The following is a 20,600-nucleotide window of genomic DNA, read 5'->3' as shown; positions in this document are numbered from 1 at the left end:
TTGCCAGTTCCGCCAATTTTTTCCCCCGCTGGGAGGAGTGCACGGTACGTTGTTTCCATGGCAGGTCGCAGTAGTAGTTAATCTTCCCATTGGGTGCTAAATAATCACCCGCAACTCATTAGCAGCATACCCGGGCCGGGTCGGGTTGATGTGGAAGTTAAAGCGGATGAAGTATGGGAGAATATCAACGAGAAACCTAAGTTGAAGACAACAAAAGAAAGCAAAAAAAAAAAGCTCAGTGAAAACTAACGGCTGCCAATCAATCGTGATGGGCGATGGTCGGCAGGAGAGGGGATATGCCAGTAAGGTGTGCGTTAAAGCGATTAAGTACATTCATGACATTCTGCTGATCAGCACAAAAACAGCAAACCAAAACACCCTCCGTTGATGAAGAGTGACGGGAAAGCCTGGGAGTTTGATATCTTGATCGCGATATAAATTTCAATCGGCCAATTCCAAAAGTCCCAAACGGGTGATCATTTCCATCGGATCGGAAGCTGCAGCCAGAATTTGTCTTCCAGGTGAAACTATCGACCTGAATCGGTGGATGGGTTGGAGGCATGTCCACGGGTAAGATATGATAAAAGACGTGCGAAAAGAGTTTACCAAAAATAGCAACAACAACAAAAAAAATCGCCGATTCCTCGCAGACAGAAACCCGATCAACAGATGCTGCGCAAGATCAAAGATGGTTTGCGAACTCATTGGCTCATTGGCCCGATTGATGGCAAAGCAAGGGGTGGGGGATTCTGAAGCGATCCTGACAGTGCGCTAGCCCGATAGCTCGTTCAATCCGGATTTAATTCATCACTGAAGTGTCCTCTTCTCCATTCTCCAAGGAACCGAATCTGACTTATCCGTCCGCTTCTTTGTGGCATTCTGGAAGTTCGGACAGCTCGTTCGAAAGTCGTGCCACCGCTGCCACTTGTATTTCGATTCGACTTAATGCCAATTTCTCAGCTTCCCTCACCCAGTTTGGTCTCGTCACCGGATCGGTGATCATGCCGATGAGGTGAAGGATATTGAATACACTTAACCGAAGCCGGTCGAACTCACGTTTCCCGGGGTTTTTGATTTTTGCCAACCCGATAGACTTCCCTCCTTTTTTCGACTGACGAATGCATACATTATTAATATGCTTCTTTTATTTGTATAACCCACAACGCCCGTTCCGTCGGGCCCAATCTGCTGGGATTACTTTAAACTCCTTGTGTGCCAACTGTCCGGCTGACTGTCTTCGTACGGTGTGAACGCAAAATGTCTTCGTTGTGTGTCCTTCAACATGTTTTGTTCGACACTTTTCGCACCATCGATTGTTTGTTCCGCCATCTTACGGTGAGCAGCTTTTTTTTTTTCGGGGCAAAGACACGTTTTCTGCCTACGTATCGCTTCCATCCAATTGTTCGCGAAAAATGTGGCGCTGAGATGTATGTGGCGTGTGCTTAATCCGGGTTAAGTAAGAAAGGGCGCGATTCGACAATATTCGACAACGTGTTTAAAGCTTCTGTGGGAAACCAAAAAGGTAAACAAACAAGAAACGAGGAGAAAGAAATTGAATGGATTTTTGTGGAATGCATAATGAGACAGGAAGGATGATGATTTTATTATAACAGTAACAAAGCATTTTGGAAGAGAAACATTTATCATATCAATAGAGAAATAAATGGCATGAATACAGTAAAGAATTTTCAAACGGGACATAAATATACATATTATTTTTTAGTATTGAAAATTAAAAAAAGATTGACTGTGTTAAAATATTATTCAATTTAATTATTGCATTATCGTTGAAAGTGATCTTCCATGTGTTTGTTGTGAAGAATTATTAATTTTGAGGCCCTAAAATTCTCTCCTAGCGCCCTTTATTCCAGCTAAACTTGGGCAATAATCATCATTGGCGTAGTGTGTGTAGGAAAAATATAAAAGTGACCTCGTTCTGGTAGTGACCCTTGGAATGTAGCAGATCGTCCCACAGGGAATTCCAAGTGCCGGCAATAAGTTAGTGTAATGAGTGGGCCGATCTAGTGATGATTTTATGATTGAGTATCATGCAAAGTGATCGTGTGCGTGTGAATGTATGAGAGTGAAATGGTGAAAAATTTTCACCGGTGAGCCACGAGTGAGTGAGCGCGAATCATCGAAGTGATCGCGCGTGTTGCAGTGCAAAAAGGTGAAACAAAGTAGGCGCAAAAACCGCACTCAAAAAGTCACGTCAAACAAGCTTCGTTCCGTGTTTCGTGCTGGTGGCGTGGTCGGTTGTGCCTGTTCGAGCTGGTTTCGGGCAAAATCTTTGGAAGTTGCGGAAGTGCGTCACCGTGCTCCTCACGTTTACGGATTGTTGTACGAAGCAATCGGAATCATTGCGGCGATCTTTAACGTAACGGCGCACTGGCACGCGTGTATGCCATTTTCTTCTCACCGGTGATGGTGCGGTGATTTTTCCTACCTCGGTTTGCTCTTTCTGACAACATACCACAGTACCGTCTGGAGCTAGAGCAACCCGAAGCACCCGACAAAACAACCCGGCGTTGCCGGGTGAGAGTGTCCGGTAAGTGGATAATTAATTTTAATATTCAATTATGGGCGGAACGATTGAAAATTCATATTAATTGATACGTTACTATCGGACCCCGTCTCCGGATCTGTCCAACACGGTTTCGAAGCGATGGTAAAGTCTGGCCGGTCCGGAACCATACAGCCGGCCCTTTTGCGATCACACGGGGAGGTTCGCGGGCTGGGTGAAACGATTGTCGAAATGGCTTAATCGTGAGACAGCACAAAAATACTGACCTTAGCCGTAGCGTGGAGCGTCGTGCGCTTATGTGATCCATTTCTTGGCGGGCACATACCACTTTCGTGCCCGGGAATACGTTTGGACGACGCATAACACGGTTTGCCACATACGGAGCTATTGAACCGAACCGAGATGACTTTCATGAGCCATCGTCTCGGTGAGGATCGACGTCTGGGTTTGCTGATGACGATGATCATGATGAGTTGCATCATAGGAAAGGGTGCACGCTTGTCTGGAACGTGGAAGTGTATGGAACCGTCCTCAAATGGTGGTGATTGAGTTCGAGGTTCGCCGTACGAACGACCTCACCTCGCAGTGATCTTGTTCCCGAGTTTGATCGTAGCCGTAATGCAGTGGTGGATGAGTATTCGTGTGCGGATCCACTGTATTGCTTTCTGTTTTATTTTTTTTCCTCTATTCCCTCAATGAACTATTTATCCAACTTTGCTTCGCTACACCAAAAAAAAAGGAGTCCCTTAATCCCGCTCTTTCGGTGCAAGCAAACAACTCGCAGTCAAACCCCAGACTTTGGAGTAGGTATGTGTGCAGGCGAATGGGGACGTGGTTTTTTTTTGTTTCGTTCACCATTCACGTTTGCCATCAATCGGTGCCGTCTCAGGGATCCCCATGTCCAAGACGGGGAGCGGGAATGGCGGGGTGCCTAAATCGCATCTTGGGAAGTTCATTATGCACTCAAATGGAAGGGAGATTAGGATTGACGATTACCCCAAAGCGGACGGCGCTCCAGTATTGATCTGCTCTGATTGAGTAGCTTTCGATGTTTGTATGCACACTCCGACCTGTTGTGCAGTTTGAAAAGTGGCTTTTAATGGGTTTTTGTTGGGGAAACATATCTAAATGAGATTATAAACCTATAAAACAACGTTCTTCAATTGGTGATAAATATGTGAAGCTGGATGGAATGAATGGATGATAAAGTATTGAAACTTCAACTCGAAAACCTGGAACAGCAATACTAAAGCCTAATCATTGTTAAAGCATTAGTATTCATTTAATAAATATTTACACATCATCAACATTTTGGGTTATGAAAACTGCATAAAAATAATAATCAAGTATTGTTTTTTTTTACTTTAAATGCCATAATTTTCCACTGTTTCAGTTAATCTCTAAACGCTCATAAGTTACTCTCAGAACTCTGTTGAAGCTTAACTGTAACGGTTTGAAATTTATCTCACACATCCTTCGGTTAATAATGCTTCGCATTTTGTTCGCTCTTGTCGACATCGTTTAACTCTACGGACGCTTGAGACTCGCTTGTTAGTTCATTTGGTCTATGGAACGAAATGATTTAAGGGATTATGCTTCTAATTCCTTTCCGCTTTTCTACCTACAAACATACACAGAGACCCCAAAAAACCCCACGAGCAGGATGTTTGTTTACGCGCCGTGAGCCGCGTGACGTGGGCATGGAGCAACGGCTCCAGATAGTGACAGAAATTTCCATTTGAATGACATTCGAAAGCATGGCTAAGCAGAAGCTAAGCATCATGCGCATGAAGCGCGCACTCACTCAGCTTGAAGCATAAAAGAAATTAATAACCGGTTGATCAAACAACGTCACACCCGACGCAGATCAAAGGAAAGCTCGCCACAAGAGCATGGGGTAGATCTTGTAAGCAAATAAAACCGATGGATATCGATCAAAACAAGATGTTCGCGCTCGTGGCGGGAGGTTGATTTTTTTTGTTACCTTCCTTCTTTAGTCGTTGGCGAATCGTTGGCCCCTGGATCCGGTCCTCTTGCTATTTGTGTGAGCGTTTATTTAACGGTGATTTTTTTTACATTAAATTAATGTGTGTTAACCTGGCAGTTAGATCTATCTGAGAGTGAATATTTCAGTGGTTCTTGTAATATTGTATTGCCAAAAACAGCATGCCCGTTAAGCGTTCCCACGTGTCGGAAGCGAACAACAGGGGGAAAAACATTTAACTTACTTGAATATCAGTTGATTATTGCACCTTTTGGATGCTGCTACAGCATCGAAGCAGCACCATTCGTCAACATTTTGTCCAAGCAGCAGCTAGAAGCGGCCGCACTGATTGCACTGATCGTGTGTTCGTAATGCAATGTTTGCTGCCGCGGTCTGTTCGACCGTGGTAATGCTGACAAATCTTTAACTAAGAACGTTATTTACAGACCTCCCCTGTTGTGTGGCTTCGTGAAGGAAGCAGAAAGGAACTGTCGGCTACCGCGTTGCCGGCACACGGGAACAGTGTTCCGAGGCGCTAAGTGTGTCTGTGTGGAATGCAGTCCATGTGGACCATGTGGGTGGGCGACCCGATGCGACGATTGGCGGGTGGTCATAGAGACATGTGGTAAATATCCTTATTTATTGCGGTCAGTGTCATCTGGACGATTTGTGTGCAGTTCGGTGTTGGTCTGCACGGGAGCAGCGGCAAACTCATGTAGCGATCCCGAACGATCGTGTGACCGTAAACTTGTTGTAGAAAATTTCCAAACCTCATTTCGGGGAGAATGTTCCTAATACTTTAAGATAATTTAAAAAAATCTTTCCAACAACATGAGTTAGCTTGATTTTTTATCTAGAATTTCTTAAACAATCTCCTCAATGTCCAGAATCTGAAACAAAATAACTAAATAAAATAAAATAAAATAACTTTATTTTTATGAAAGCTTCTGAATGTTTATCGACTCTCGATTCAAGCATTCGTTAGTGATTTGATTATTGTTCAAAGAAATGCAGCTCCAGTTGTGTAAGTGTCCAGTAGTCCGAGCTGTTGACTACATTGTAAATGCGAAAGGTATTATTATTCTCTTTAGCAAAACTTTAGCAATTTGCAAGCAGCAACTATCTGCACAGATCTGTTATTTTCTCAACACACCTATGCACAAACAGCGGGCGCCAGTTGAAAGAAAATAAACAAAATTATTGAGCCATAGTAGGGTAGGAAACAAAACAAGAAAAAAGTGCATGTGGACGTTCCATTGAAGATGCATGCTATCTTACCCGCGTGTGTGATTGTATATTTTAATCGCGGCTTTTGTTGATCTACACCGAATGCAATCTTTGCTGCTCGCGGCGGACCCTCTGCAACACGAGATCCCTGAGAATGGGGTTCGAACGGGGGTTGAGTGCCCGATTCTTACCGGCCGGCAATGTGGCTATGGCCGGACCACACTTGCCACATTAGTGTGTGTATGTACCACGCCTACACGGACGCCCTTTTACGGTCCCGCAAGGCTTCCAGGAGCAACAGTCAGCGACATTCAGGTGTCCGCTTCAGGTATATGTTTTTGTGCCTTCTGTGGCCCACGCAGATACTGTTGCACGATGCCCATTCGGCAATGCTTGTCAGCATCAGGTCAGCATAGACCGTACAGGTTGGTCTAGTGCAAAGAGGCTTGGAAAAGTGCGGTGCCGTTCGTCTGTGCCATGTGGAAGATGGAGGCGGTAAATATGCCTGTTGCATAAAATTGCATATTGCGCCAGCTACGGTCTCTCCGGTTATTTGGCTAGCAGGGCCTAAGGTGGTTTAAGGAAGATGGTGCCAAAGCATACACACGGTGCAACAATGGGCACTTACCCCTGGAATGGTGCAGAAGCTATATTTGTAACCGGCATAAAGGGAAAGGGGTTTTTGGAGGAACGGAACGGAAAAAGGATGTAAACCGAACATGTATTCCCACAAGAGGCGCAAGAGCCCCCGGGCGGGGGAAAATCCCGGCAATGTGTGCGCCTCGATCAACAACACGATTTGGTCGATGAGACAAAGTGCACTCGTATGCCTGGCGGTACGATGCACCGGCAGCACTAGATCGGATGCAATCATTACGAAGTCATAAATAGTAAATTTGAATAAATAAATAAATAAATTATTTTCCACCCGTTGTTCCACCGTGGAAGTAATCTCTGCTTACATGCGCTTGCTGCTACTTGCTGTCCTGGAGCATATTGGACGGAAAAAAGTGTGCTGTTTGGAGGGGGGAAAGAAATGGAAATGGCTGCAGCTTCCATGACTCCGTGGCAAGAGAGATTCCATATCGGTTTTGAGTTGCACAGTGCAGTTCATGTTTTATACTTCACAGCTGAGTATAGACAGACTCTCCATCCAGTTGTCAGAAACACGCTACAAATTGTACGCAAAGTAATAAAGTAATAATTATTTTAAATGTATTCTTCCTACATTTTTTGCGTTAATGAAGGTATTCGCTTTTAAGGTTCATATTCAAGAGTTTTCTATGATTACCAAATATAATTTCAAAATATTCTCGTTCAGTAAATGCGTTAGTTATATTAATTTTAGATACATAAAAACTACGCATTCATCTGCATACAGACGACAACTGTGCATGGAAGATGCGCACTAGATTCTTGCTATTCCCTTCAATGCCCTGTTGTTACCAGCAATGCTGTTGGTTGCCGGGACTGCCTGGGCAGGAAGAAGCAGCATAACTGCAAGTAAGTAATAGGCCATCTAAAACCCATTGAAAACAGAAGGAACAGGCAAGGAATGGTCGCAGTAAATAAAGTGCAAGTCAAAAGCAGCGAAAAGCAGCGAATGGTAAAACAAAGCGCAGCCTTCGGGCAACATTGGGATGGCCACAGGATGGCCAAATGGGGGCAAGACGTCTATGGGCAACCGGCAAAAGACGCCAACATGAAGGTGAGTCTGTGTGTAAATGTTTGTCGTTACGATCCTTTAGACCACTTTCGGCGGGTAGCTAGGAAAGGGCAGACGCAAAAAACAAACGCGGAAGGGAAACAGTAATAATAATAAAACTCCGCCGAATGAAATATGATCACGATGCAATGGAGGGACGTGGCCGTGTATGCTATCATTATTATTTTTATCTGTGCGACTGTGCTGATTCTTCCCAGTAAATGGTGCACATCTTGCTGGGGGGGAGATTCTGCAACCAGCAACCGGAGTTGTGTATAAATCTGCTGGAACCGAAAGCCGTCTATTTAGTATTGATATTTGTTTATTAAACAATCTAACAATGATCATCTCCCGGGGTTTGGTAAAAAAACAAACACATAGATTGTATATCGAACGTTGTTGTGGCGGCGGCGAATGTTACCTGTCCCATCAGGAGTAGGGATCCGTGGTGAAGGGGTTTGGCAAATGGTAAAGATTTATTTTTACATGCAAGGTTCTTCAAAGCGAAACGACTAGCAAGCGGTTTTGCGAACGTCTCGCGAAGTATACGGAAGAGGTGTTGGAAGCACCAAGGCAGTGGAAGCCGGGATGTCTTGAGAGCCTTCTTCAACATCTCTCCCTGACGAACTCATATACTTACGGACAAAGTTGAGGGTAAAACATTTGCTAACTTTCAGACGATCACGAAGGAGGTGCAAAAGTGCATCCCAGTGAAAACGAAAGTTTACGCTTCCTGAGAATCCAAGGACCACCGCTGTCTTGCACACCTATCTCTCGTGTGCCGGAAGCGCAGTCAAAGCAACAACCGCTCGATGCGTTTGTCTGCAAAACGGACCTCTTGAACTGGCGGTGCGTTTTGTTGCTCCTAAATAACATGGATCGTTTAATTCCGTTTACATGTCTCCTTGATGTCCAGTTGTCTTCGGATCTTAACTGTTTGCTTCGCCCATTTGCCGTACCGAACCGTGTGTGTGTGTGTGCTGTTGTCCCTGATGGAGGAGAACCGTTCCCGGGACGCTTGATGTGTGTAGAGGTTTTCGCACCTCCGCCGGATGTCATCGCAGTTTGGCAATAATTGCTTTTAAATGAACAGTAATTGACACCGAGCTCAGTTTGCCATTGAACGCGGCGCAATGGGCGCCTTTCACGACTTCGAATGCAAAGTGTGCCATATCGGGGGTGGAGTATCGATGTGAACTTGGGTGCATGGGAATGTACCGTGGTAAGGGGTATGTATTAATCAGCAGCAGTTGATGCAGCACCCTGGCCGTTTGTAGGATAGGGTTTCTTGCGCGCGCGCGCGCGAGAGAGGGTTCTTCAAGTGGTCCTCAGCGATCTTGTAAGGAATACATTAAAAAAACCTCACTTTTTCCTCGATATCGCCGTGACAGAGCTTTGATGTTGCGCACTACGTGAGGGTTTGACTTCGTTAGTACATTTGGACGGTACGCCGAATAGCTTGACACCAGGAAACACCGTCGGCTAAAGCTCGAGTGTCGTTTCAGATCCTTCCCCGGGCGCGGAGAGGCTCAGGGACTATGTCTCGCCAAAGGGGGGCCAACTCTTCGCTCTTCTGTTGTATGAGCTGGTAACGTTTTGTGAAGGCCACCAAAGAAAGACGCGAACCTAGAAAGGCACTTGTCCTCACAGCTTACCGCGTACCCCTTGATCGTTTAACAGCCAAACCGCACACTTTAAAGCGACAGCCTTAAGATGCACACAACACGTTCCATTGCACGTTCTGGCGTGGGTTGCCAGGTCCTGCCGGTACCGAAAGTTAACTGGCACGGTGCCGCAACAAATCTGTGTGCAATTGCACGTCAACACGTGACGGCAGCGGTTGTGCGATGAACCGAGCCATGAGTTTGCGGTTTCGATATTCTGGATTCCCCGGGGACGGGTCATTTTAATGCAAATAATTCCACCACGCTCCGTCCGTCCGTCCGTCTGGGGGATTTTGGTTTTAATGGGCATTAGGAGACGACGACGGCACCCGGAAAAATTGCAACCCGCTAACGAGTGCGAAGTGTGGCCGTTGATAGCAAAAAATGCATCACATAGTCGTAGGCCGTTGTCATCGCTTTACGTTTCTTCTCAACACCGATCGTCGGTTACGGTTGATCTTTGGGCAATATCGAGCTTCGAATGATATGGACAAGCGTTGAGGCGCTCGCTTGGACACGCTTGCATCCTAGCGTGATTCGGAAGATTCGCGTGCACCCTTTTTGGTGTTGGTGTTGAAAGCATTCAACGAAAGCGCATAGATCTTGTCCCCGCGGGCATGGGTATAATAGTCAAAGCACGGACATTACCCTAGAGACTTGGCACAGCTCGTTTAGCACACCATTATCAGATGGTCAGTGGAAGTTCTTCACTGTAGCAAAATGCTTGTTGTGTGCGCCACGTTTTGTTTCGCACACGGTAAACATATTTATTTCTGTCCGTGAAACCTTCAAACAGCGTTGACACGGGCCGGGCAAGTTCTGGAATGCGCAAATGTTTGTGTAAGCGAGCAGGAAGGGAACACTATCCGGCCGCATTCCAGCAGGGACGCATATATATATAAGACGCATTGTCAGCGCGACCCGGTGTACAACGTTGTCCGGTTGTTGATTCGTACTTTAACATCTTAATGCGATTTCTTTATCAGCATTGCTCTTGTCAGCCACCGACGTAACTGGGTGGATATTCTAGAAGTTCATTGAAGACCAGGGTCTCATTGGGAATTCCTCAGACTTCTTGGGGATCGTAATGAGGTTGGGGATAGTTGCACCCCAAGTTCGCTACGGACATGCGATTAGTGTTGTTACAGTGTCAGTTTGTCATCTCTGGTACAGTGATAATTGATAAGCTAGTTTACCTCAAGGAAGGCACTACTTTAACGAAACGAACTGCAGGGCGATATGCACTGCACTGTCCTGTTCATTTTATCAGTGTTTACTTGGTGGCTTTCTTTGTTTCTGTTACGCTAATCATACCTGCAAACTATCGCCGAGACGGTTGACGGTTATACCCTTAGCCTTGGAATACTTCGATCATGTGTTTTGCTGTTGGCGAGTTGTGCAATGTAGCTCAGATAAGCTGCGATGAAATATGTAGTTACGGGCGATAAATTGTGAAAGGTATCATGCATTCTTGCCACTAATTTTCATTTCATTCTTTCATTCTAATGTTTCGCCTTGTGAACAAAACATTTTTAGACGACTCATGCTCATGATCTTGCAATGCTATCATCGTATATACACAGATTCCTGCTGTTTAGCTTCATGTTGATCATGATCAGGTGAATGATATCCAATGAAAGTTGCGCATTAATGACCGTTTATTGGAATAGACGAAATCGATCCTACCCAACGGTGCTTAGAGCTTGTTCTATTCAACTCTAGTGCAGTAATCGATCAACATTATCCCGGGCTATTCGGCTATAGGTTAATCAAACCGATGTGTATGATTTATTGCACTCGATCGATATCAACGTATCGCTTCGTGTCGATGACCAGGCGCGCCTTTCATTTTCCAATCGTGCCCAATCACACCGGCCAAACCGACACCGACCGTGTCCGAAAATGCTTCGTCTGGCTTAAGAATATTTTAATGACACGGCAAATCACAACATATCGGCATCCCAATCCATGTCCGCAGAGCTGTTGTGAGTGTGTTGTAGCTGCCTGAAGGATCATGCTCCAGATGACTTCAATACCCTCGTATTTGGTTATTAATCATCCGGAGAGAGAAATGCTTAAAACATGCGTTCAATCAATTCGCTCGTAGTGTTGGTTTTTGTTTTCTTTTATGGTGTTACCTCTCCCGGCAGGCAACGTGTTGTGTGTTTGTTGTTTTTCTCAAGATGATGATGATGATGATGATGTTGTTGAGGTGAAGGATCATAACTCGACCAAACGTTAATTTTCTCCCAATAAGCACGTGCCTTTAGCATCTCAGCATCTAGCCAGCGAGCAGCGAGAAAGATCTACAAAATATTTGTGCAATTTGTCCCAACTGGTTCCAAGCCCTTTGGGTGGTGACTCAGATGCGACCGATTGGACCGTTGTTGCGGTTGCAGTCTAACATACCCGGGGATGGGTGTAACATGCCATAAATTGTAGAACCTGACGCGGGGCGTGATATTTGGGACAAGAATTTTGCTGCAGTCCTCAAATACCTCATCGACGAGTTAGTCGCGCGAAATGGTGGTTGTGTAGGTTGGACGCAAACGCAATGGAATTGGGAATCAACCGCACGGTGGAATTCTTTGGTGCGATGTTTTCTTCCTATCGGCGTATTGTGGAGTGTATACTTTGTCCGACCGGTGAACCGTAAGCCGGCCGTTTGATTGATGAATGAGCGTCGCAATTGAATTAACGGCCGGCCCTGGATGAACGACCGGCCTGGAAGTCGACCCGGCGGGAAGCTAATAAGCTGCTGGGAGCCGTAGCCATGGCAAGGTGGTGACTTTATGGCTACATTCCGCCAGCCACCGAACGCGGTCAGCAGCGGGCTGCATGATGTTGCGGACTGTTGTCCAGCCGTGTGCGACCTAAAACGGGGTGTAAGTTATGTTCAAATCTGACAGCACCGATGAACACGCGAATGATTTATGAGGACAACCTGCTAGTAAGAAGAGCTCTCGAAACTACGAGCGCACGCAGCCATAGCGGATACTGGCGCCCTGCTTCAGATGCTTCCCGTTGCCGCACGTTTTTCTTCCGTCTCTTCCTTATTTGCATGCTCACAACCAGATCACATCTAGGGACCCGTGCACCGTACGCTTCCCATTTGCACCCATATGCCCCTGTGAACAACCCGTGCAGTAAGATGCCACAGTTGTCCATCTGTCCCACCGGTTGATCAAGTGTGTTTCCCCTGCAGGAAGGTTTGAGACAGGCAGTGGGACGTAGTGGGACAGATTGCGGAGAAAACCATTTCGGTCATTAAGACATCGTTTCGTCCCATTTGACGATCAGCTCTTTTTTTTATGACACCCGTTCAAATGGAACGGCAGCAAATGGGTTGATGGTGATGAAAATGATAATTGCTCACGCAAGCGCACCCAAAACGCGTCACTCACGTTTGGGCACGTCGGTTTGGACTGGTTGCCCTTACCGTGCATGGTATGGCTCTCCGGATGTGAGCTGTCCGTTGGCTAGTTGGCAAATGAGTGAGCACGACTCACTTCCACGTTGCTCCGTTTCGTTGGTAAAGAAGCGAAGTTTGCCATACGGATCCGTCCCATGTTGTGAGCGGTTTAAGCTTGCTTTCTTCATTAATGTCAGAATTCCATCTTACCCCTGAGGCAACCCCCCCCCAAAGGGTCATCGCTTTTAGGATGCAATATGTTTTTCGCTGCGGGTAAGATGCGGGTGTCAGGATCGTAGTCGCTAACACGCATTCTTTAAGAGGTTAATTTAGACCATGTTTACTGCACTTTGCGTGTGGCAGGAGCAACGCTTGCGGTGCGAGATGATGAGGGGGTGGTATTGGAATAATTTTGAGTGCTAAATAAAACACACATTTGGGATATTTTTAGCATCGGTTGCGTTTCCAAACCACACATCTGAAGCACCATTTAATAAATGTAGCCAGATTACTCAGGTAGTGCGATTGCAGACGTTGACAAATTGTGCCCAAAAAACTCGACTCGTCTAACTTGTGCGAATTGGATCTTGAGTTTAGTGGAAACGTTTTTGGTACGTAGGAAGAAGAAAACGATCGGTCGTTAATTTTTGGTGAAGTAATTCATTGAACCGTTTTGCAAGACCTTGACTTGATTTGAATGCTTTTGGAGCCAGAAATGATCTCGCGTTTTTGTTGGTCTAGCGCCACCTCTGCAAATTTGTGTTGTTTATCATTTCACCGTCGCAAACACCAATCGCTACAAACCCGAACGATCGCAATCGGATCCAAATTGGGAGCCTGTAATGTTGGCGAGTTGACATATTTCTATGCTAATTTGGAGCACGGCAAATCTTGCTCAGCGACGCTATCGTGGCCTAGCAGTGTCTTGAGTGACTACGTCGACATGACAGGTAGATAATCGGTAGTAGCGGACGGTATTCGAGACGACGTAACGGCTGATGACTATTTTGGGTTTGGTATCCGGTTGCTGTATTCGTCGTCGGATGCCGAAAACTTACCATCGAGTTACACACACGCACAAACTCATGCGACAAACAGAGCATCACACAGAAAGCGGGACGCTCCCGTTGTGTACGCGCCGGAATGTCTCCTTCGGTGCAATTGTAGGACATTGAGCGGAACATCCATCTTCAAGGCCTGTGCCGGTCTCATTGGATATAGTCTGGGTTTTTGTTTTTTTTTGCCGATGATGTCAATGCTTGGTCTGGTTGTTTTCTTTACACTTTCATAAGGAAATCAACACAAAGCATAGATCATGATCGTACTGTGAGCTGAACTCCCTCTCGGGAGACTTACTTTGTGTGTGTTTCTTTTTTTTTGGTGCTACAAATTGCACTTACACATTTGGTGCTTGGAAGATGTAGAAAAAAAGCTGAGATAATGCACTGCAAGAGGAGAGTTTTGTTCAACACCGAAAATGGCTACGACAAGAGTCATAATTAACTGCCCAGCAGCAGCGGGCGCATTGTGGAATGCATTGATCGTGACATTTGCACCGTACGCGAATGCATTTTAATACCGCGACTGAAGCAAAAAAACCAAACGAATGTAAGCAACCAGTACAACTGTTTCGTGTTTCGGCTGGTAGTGCTTTTAGTGATTAATTTAATGCATTACGGTATGAAAAATGTACCTTTTTCATCAGTAAAATAGCACGAGAAATTAAACATTGTTAAACTTCTCTCCATATGTCGAATAAATTAAGGTATTTATAGAGTACAGTAACACTGCATGATCTCTGCGGTTGTTGGAAAATGAATACCACGTGATGCCAGGTGATGAAAGATCAAAGCTCTTTACTTCATCGTTTCTAACACCAGTAGCAAGTTCGTTAGCAAAAAAAACAAAACAAAAAATACATTCCAATAAACCACTCAACAAAGCATATCCGGATGTTGGTATGAGTATGTGGAAAACAACAACAAAAAATATCAAAACCCTCATCTGAGGGCATGTCGTGTGTGATCGGTCTGAAGTATGCTAAAAATACGCGAATAATTTCGTGCGCGTCGCAAAACATAGCAGAAATACGCATACCGCGTGCGTGTGTTTGTGTAGCTGTAAGGCGTTTTATAACCTTTTTCCAAAAAAAAAAAAAATGAAACCAAATGAAGAACAACCGAAAAACAAGCGAAACATTTTTGCAACACACCGGGCCGAGTCACATTCCAAGATGTCCGGCCGAATGATTTTGCCCGTGCGTTGCTGTTTTCGATGGCGTGTCAAAAGCAATTTTCTCTAATCTTCTTTCCTTGCCAATTAGAGTGAAAAGATGGCGAAGAACGTGCAACGGGTACAGGATCTGGCCGCAGTCGGCAAAGCCTGAGGATACTCTGCGACATTCGGAGAAGATGCTCGTTCGTTCCGTCTATCTGCTTCCTTCGCTTGCCCTTTGTTCCGTGGCATGTCGCACGAGGATACTAGTAATCCGGAGAACCACCATGGTACACGATCGCAGAACCACAAAACCCCGGGACCGTGCCCCGTAGGCACCAATGAAGACCAATCCGATTAAACAGTCTGCGCCCTTCGACCGTTGACGCGTTTGACTACATCTTGTGGCGTGGTTATTGTTGTTGTTGTTGCCATGTGCCTAATCCTCGGTGATCTAAGGTGCATCCACACGCTCGTGAAGTGCATTGCGAATGTTGAGGTGCTCGCGTGTTTCGGTGTTTCTTTCTTGATTGACCGCACGTTTGTCTGTCCGGGCGGCCGCCCAAGGTGCTTGCCGATGCTCGTAATGAACCTCGGTTCGGTTTTAGAGGGCGGTCATGTTTCGGGGGAAGCCTGTACCTGCACATGTGAGGTTTGGTAGAAGATTCGCGAGACGAATTCAATTCGCCATGGCGATTCTGGTGCTGCTGCTGATGACTTCAATGCAGGAAAAACCCCTCTTTACATACGGGGTGATGTTTGAGGTTTTTGGTGGCAGAATTTGTGATCGTCGGTTTGCATTCACGTTCGGTGAAATGGTACGCCATTAGTGTGGTACCATTCGAATTCCATCTTGTCTGTTTTCATGATCGTTCTAATCACTCATGCGGAAGAAAGTGTTACATGGCTGCTTAACCGGTACGCGGCACCCGTGAAACCGTTGTCCAAAGGGTAATGTGAGTTTAATTTAAAGTTTGAAGATAGCAGGAAGAAGTAATTGGAAGGTGAATGTTTTTGCCAAGCAATAAATTCCCCGACGCATTGCGGAGTCTCTGTTGATTTATTAAGTTTATTTATCTTTAGATTAATAATTATTTTTGTACTATATTTAAGTACTCTGAAGCCTGTTTGTGTAAAACACAAAAACAAAACATGCACATGTTGAATCAGAAGGTGCACTGACCCTCTTGCCCAGCTGGTGGTTGTGTGTAGCATTAAACTGTAAAAAAACATTTAAGCAGCTGCCTTCTAAGCTTTCTGCCCCGTACAGGGTGGTGTAGTACAGGGGTGTAGTAGCATCGTAATCATTAGGTGCTGGTAGGGATTGATTTATGCTGACCGTTTGCTGGCAGCCCGAGTGTGCTGTTTTTTTTTTTGTTTGGGAACATGATACTGCTACTATTTATTGCATTCATTACTGCGTACTTTGCCTGGGATGGTCTGGTGCGCGGAAACGATATGAAAGTGCGTGCATTTCGGTGCTCCATTTCATGACAAAACCATTTAAGAATTAATGACGATGTCTTAGATGTCTTGCAGCTCTGTTGTGTGAGTATTCCCACTGGTTGATTGAAGATTATCTAATATGAACACTAGTTTGCATCTACGTAAGAGCTAGAGGTTGTGTTAAATAACAACACCCACTCGAAAAAATACCAATGGAGAGATATAACGAGATTCAAGAATTGGTGATTCAGTGCAAAAAAAAAAAATGAGTCGGTGGACTGGTGTCCCCGAGCACGACTGTCATTCCCCAAAAAGGGAAAATGCAAAATGAGCAGTGAAGTAATATTCGTTTCGTTATGAATTTACGATCACGGACGGTGTAACCATTTACTAACGGTAACATCGATAGTTTTTAATCATGGAACGTCCTCCGAAGCGGACGCTTTTACTGCGAACCTCCGGTGTCCGCCAACGATTGCAAGTCTCCGTTTCTCCCCCTCAGCGATCGTTGAAATAAATCAGCAAAAGTACTAAAATGTTTTAATTAGTGCAAAATGGCTTTCAGCTACAAACCGCTCAATCTGCATCCCAAGGGAGGACTGTTGGAAGGAAATAGGTATTCGGAGAAAACGAAAAAGAGCCAAGCAGTAACGACAAGATGACGGTCTGTTGCTTGGTTTGTGGGTAACCGTAACTCCAAACTCCATTCGTTCCGACTTGTGCGATGCAATTCTTGGTGCGTTTGCTGCACCGGGGAATAAGTGACAGCGACCGAATGACACTTGTACATGGGATGTAGAGCTACGTACTGACTGAATTTCAGTACATCCTCGAGTCTGCCACCTGCCACACTGCCCGGTGCTGTAATGTGTACCCTCAGGCGAAGGTCGGTTCCAAAGGTACTGACAGTTTGCTTCAAAGCCCATCGATGCCTAAAGTTACAGTTACGGATTTCCACCGGTACCATCATATCCAGCATCTACGTGGACGGGTCAACTACGCCGCGAGAAAATGAGAACACCGTGGAACGGATGTGTTTGTACGCATTCGTCTGTCCCATTACCTGTCTCTTTGATATGTATGTAATATGAAGATGTAATGTAATTTTAGTACATTCGAAACTGTGTTTTTGTCACCTCAACTATTATGTTCACTACACTCTACAACTCGTTTATACTCGTTAATTTTCGAGTTCGAAATAACGATTAAGTATTTATTTAATTTGACTTTATTTTGTAATTATCATGTTATCAGAAGCTTATTTAAAAATGTTTCACTTAATTTAAAGAAAATTATACAAACGATTCACTTGTAATGCAAAGAGCCATGTTTTGCATCGTAATGCAACTGCGTCAGATGCGTTGATGCGTATGCAACTGTTGCCTTTCCTTTTCCGTCAGGCAAGTGGTTTTGCTCGTTTGATGTGAAATGTTATGTAAAAGTAAAGTGATGTGATACAAGTATCGTACATCTCTTCTTGTAGCCATGTTATTGTCTCGAAGCGCTTGAGAATATAATTCTCCTGTATTCATTTCCTTTTGCAATGGGATACGTTTCTGGGGACGTTGTTGTTTGTTGGAATAAAATTCGAATATACTGCTTGAATTGTTCTTTAACGTTTATTAAACATGCGTATTACTCAAGATTAAAATGATCCTATCTATAAGAGGATTGACTTAAGTCTATGACATAATTTAAAAGAATGTATAAAGAAATTACATATTTTGACTGCAGTTAAAATAAAACCGAACTGATTGCTATAAATGTTAATTGCTCTTATAATACGACTATAAAAACACTTATTCGCTACATTTTATACCGTACTTATCACCTTAAGTGATGTTTTATAATCGCTTTGAGTCATCGTACAAGCGATGTTTGTTTCATGGTCCCCTTGAATACGGAGAAATGAGGTGGATTGAAAATGAATTTAATAGTGACACAAATGTGTTACAAAATGACGTTTTAGATGTGAAAAACACGTTTTATTTTTTGTACAAAAAAAACAGTAACCCCAAACCGTTGGAAGGTGGAATTGCACTTGCCCTAGATGGGGCGAGCGCACACACCAGTAAATGGGATGTAAGTTTAATTTGAATGAACCTTTTTCGCTCGCTTGAGGGTTTACGTACCGGGGGGAAAAGGTATATTTATTACACGTGCATGCGATGCAACGACCCTGACAAAAGGTATTATTTTCATACAATTTTTACCATCTGCTTCTAGTGGTGGCCCATGTAAACGGTGTATTCCTCACAGTAAATACAGTATGAGTGATATATTTAGATGAAACAATATCTTTTCAACATCATATCAAACTGCGGTTTGTCATGGAATGAAAATTCATTAAACTGGAGGTTAAAAACATGAGAAAAAAAGAACAACAGCGTGTGGTTATGGGATGAAGAGGAGAAGTTTTATAGCACTAGAATCTCTTCAATACAATCACAAGCGTCGATCATATCTCGATCTCGTGTGATATTAGTATTTTTACTGTCTTTTTTATAAACTAATATGGTAGGTAAGAGCAATTTTTATCTTCAAAATGTTAGTAAATGTCGTAGGTAATCTCATTTTCTGCGATAAATGGAATATGCCATACACGCCAATATGAAGTCATGAGCGAAGATCTTCGCGTACGGCGATTAGGTTGTCAGCTTATCGAGGCCCGGCACATTCGGACATAAGCCTAAAGACTGCGTGAAACAGGAATGTTGATGGCATTTCCTCGGCGATAGAATATTTCTGTTTTTCATTAACTATGCTCCATTGTGAATCAATCAAAGGGTCTGTATCTTATCTATGCGTCAAGGGAATACTTGTCTTGGGGAAAGGGAAAATAAGCTCACTATCCAGTGATCTGTTCTTTACCTCTTCTGTACACAATCGGGTCAAGATACCACCAAGCACTTAATGTGTAAAATTTCACACCCAATCCAATCAAATCATGATGGTTTACATGTTTCCAGCCATGCGCATTTCTTTATGATGTGCAATATATATATACAGAGGGATGGAGCATAAAGAAAAGATCTGAACACGATGCGGCCGGAGGGAACTCCTCTACTGTCTCGTCATGTCCAATGCGATGATTTACAACTGCATCCGTGGTGTGTCGGAAGGTACATTTATCCTAGTAGCTTCGCACCAGAGGGATGGATGGATTTCAGTAGTAGTTTGTCTAGAAGCATGCAGCAAAGCCTTGGCGAGAAACGCAAAAAATTCAAACCCAAACCGCAACTACAAGACAGCCCGAGTGCCTTGAATTAACCGGTTGAAGGAGGGCCACTGGTTAAGATTGACACATTCAATTAGAATCAACTTGTTGGAGGATTAAGTTTGATGTAGATTTTACACAGAGGTGACAGCTGTTGGAGGCGATTTTATTAGGTGGTTGATAAGAAGCTTGCAGAGTTCGAGAAGGTAGTTGCTCACTGCTGAGTAGCTGTAAGAATGTTGTAGCATCGAGGAGAATGAAGGTTAATTTAATCAAAAGAATTTTTTCAATTCAAAAAGAAAGTTTATTTTTAAACATCATGAATTGTCTGCGATATAAAATCAAGGGCGTGATCTTTAGACATCCGCATCCGAGTGCACTTACCGAATGTGCTACAGATCCTTCCCAACGAGATTGTTTTCGAAAAATTGAAATGTACTGATTTTTACTCCCGTTTAGGTTCGCTTTACCTTCGCTCATTTCTCGTCTGTTTATCGTCGTCCTCTTTCGGCTAGTGTTTTTTTTAGCAAAGCCGTTCAATTCGACTGCCAATTGCATCAGCACTGCTTCTCCTGCACGATTGCACTCTGGTTAGTTGATGGTGCAAAAAAAAAACAAAAAACAAAAATCAACTATCAACATGAAGCGAAGAGAAGCGGACAGTGGCCCATACATTTCCGTGAGTGCAGCCAGAGGTGCGCGCTGACTGACTGGCACAAAACTGCTTTTGCACACTGCTGCTTATCTGTCCATAAAATTAATAGCTCTATTAAGATAAAATAAATGGAAAATAATTACGGAAGAAAGTGAAAAATAAATTTTACTACAAATTGAGAAAACATACTGTTTTTCGTACTGGCTCTTTCACTCTGGCATGTTGTGCGAATCGAATAGGGGAGGGGGAAAAAATAACAAAAAACTGATGAACCAGGAGCCGGATAGAACAGGAAACCGGCACTGAAAGAGTGCACTGACATCATCACTCGATAAGTTTACCGGAGCTGCGGAGATGTATGCGCCGGGAACAGGCTTAAAATGCCTGAATGCCATGGCATGGCGGTTCGTAGCACATACACGGTACACGTTAGTTGCCTAGCTGCCGAGTGCACCATCATGAGAGGAGCACATCACTGCACTGAACTCGAATTTCGTCGATGCCATGGTAGGCCAGGGGACGTATTGGGTGGAAATTTATTTCCTCAGATTT

At 44.3% G+C, this 20,600-nt stretch overlaps 1 protein-coding gene across 2 annotated transcripts in view; it reads left to right on the top strand.

The window, feature by feature from the left end:
- The window catches only part of LOC125766534 (uncharacterized), a 68,282-nt gene that overhangs the window by 4,605 nt on the left and 43,077 nt on the right, over positions 1 to 20,600 (top strand). The window contains exon 2 of one of the 2 annotated variants that reach the window (XM_049432571.1): positions 1,872 to 2,548. The gene's annotated coding sequence lies outside the window, so the exon portion shown is untranslated. Of the gene's footprint in view, positions 1 to 1,856; positions 2,549 to 20,600 lie in introns of both variants that reach the window. The other variant, XM_049432570.1, reaches the window with a different exon arrangement.

The sequence above is a fragment of the Anopheles funestus genome, chromosome 2RL (assembly GCF_943734845.2).
Source record: "Anopheles funestus chromosome 2RL, idAnoFuneDA-416_04, whole genome shotgun sequence".
NCBI classification, from domain to species: domain Eukaryota; kingdom Metazoa; phylum Arthropoda; class Insecta; order Diptera; family Culicidae; genus Anopheles; species Anopheles funestus.
The sequence above is the reverse complement of the archived record's forward strand: the minus strand, read 5'-3'. Positions and strand labels throughout refer to the sequence as shown.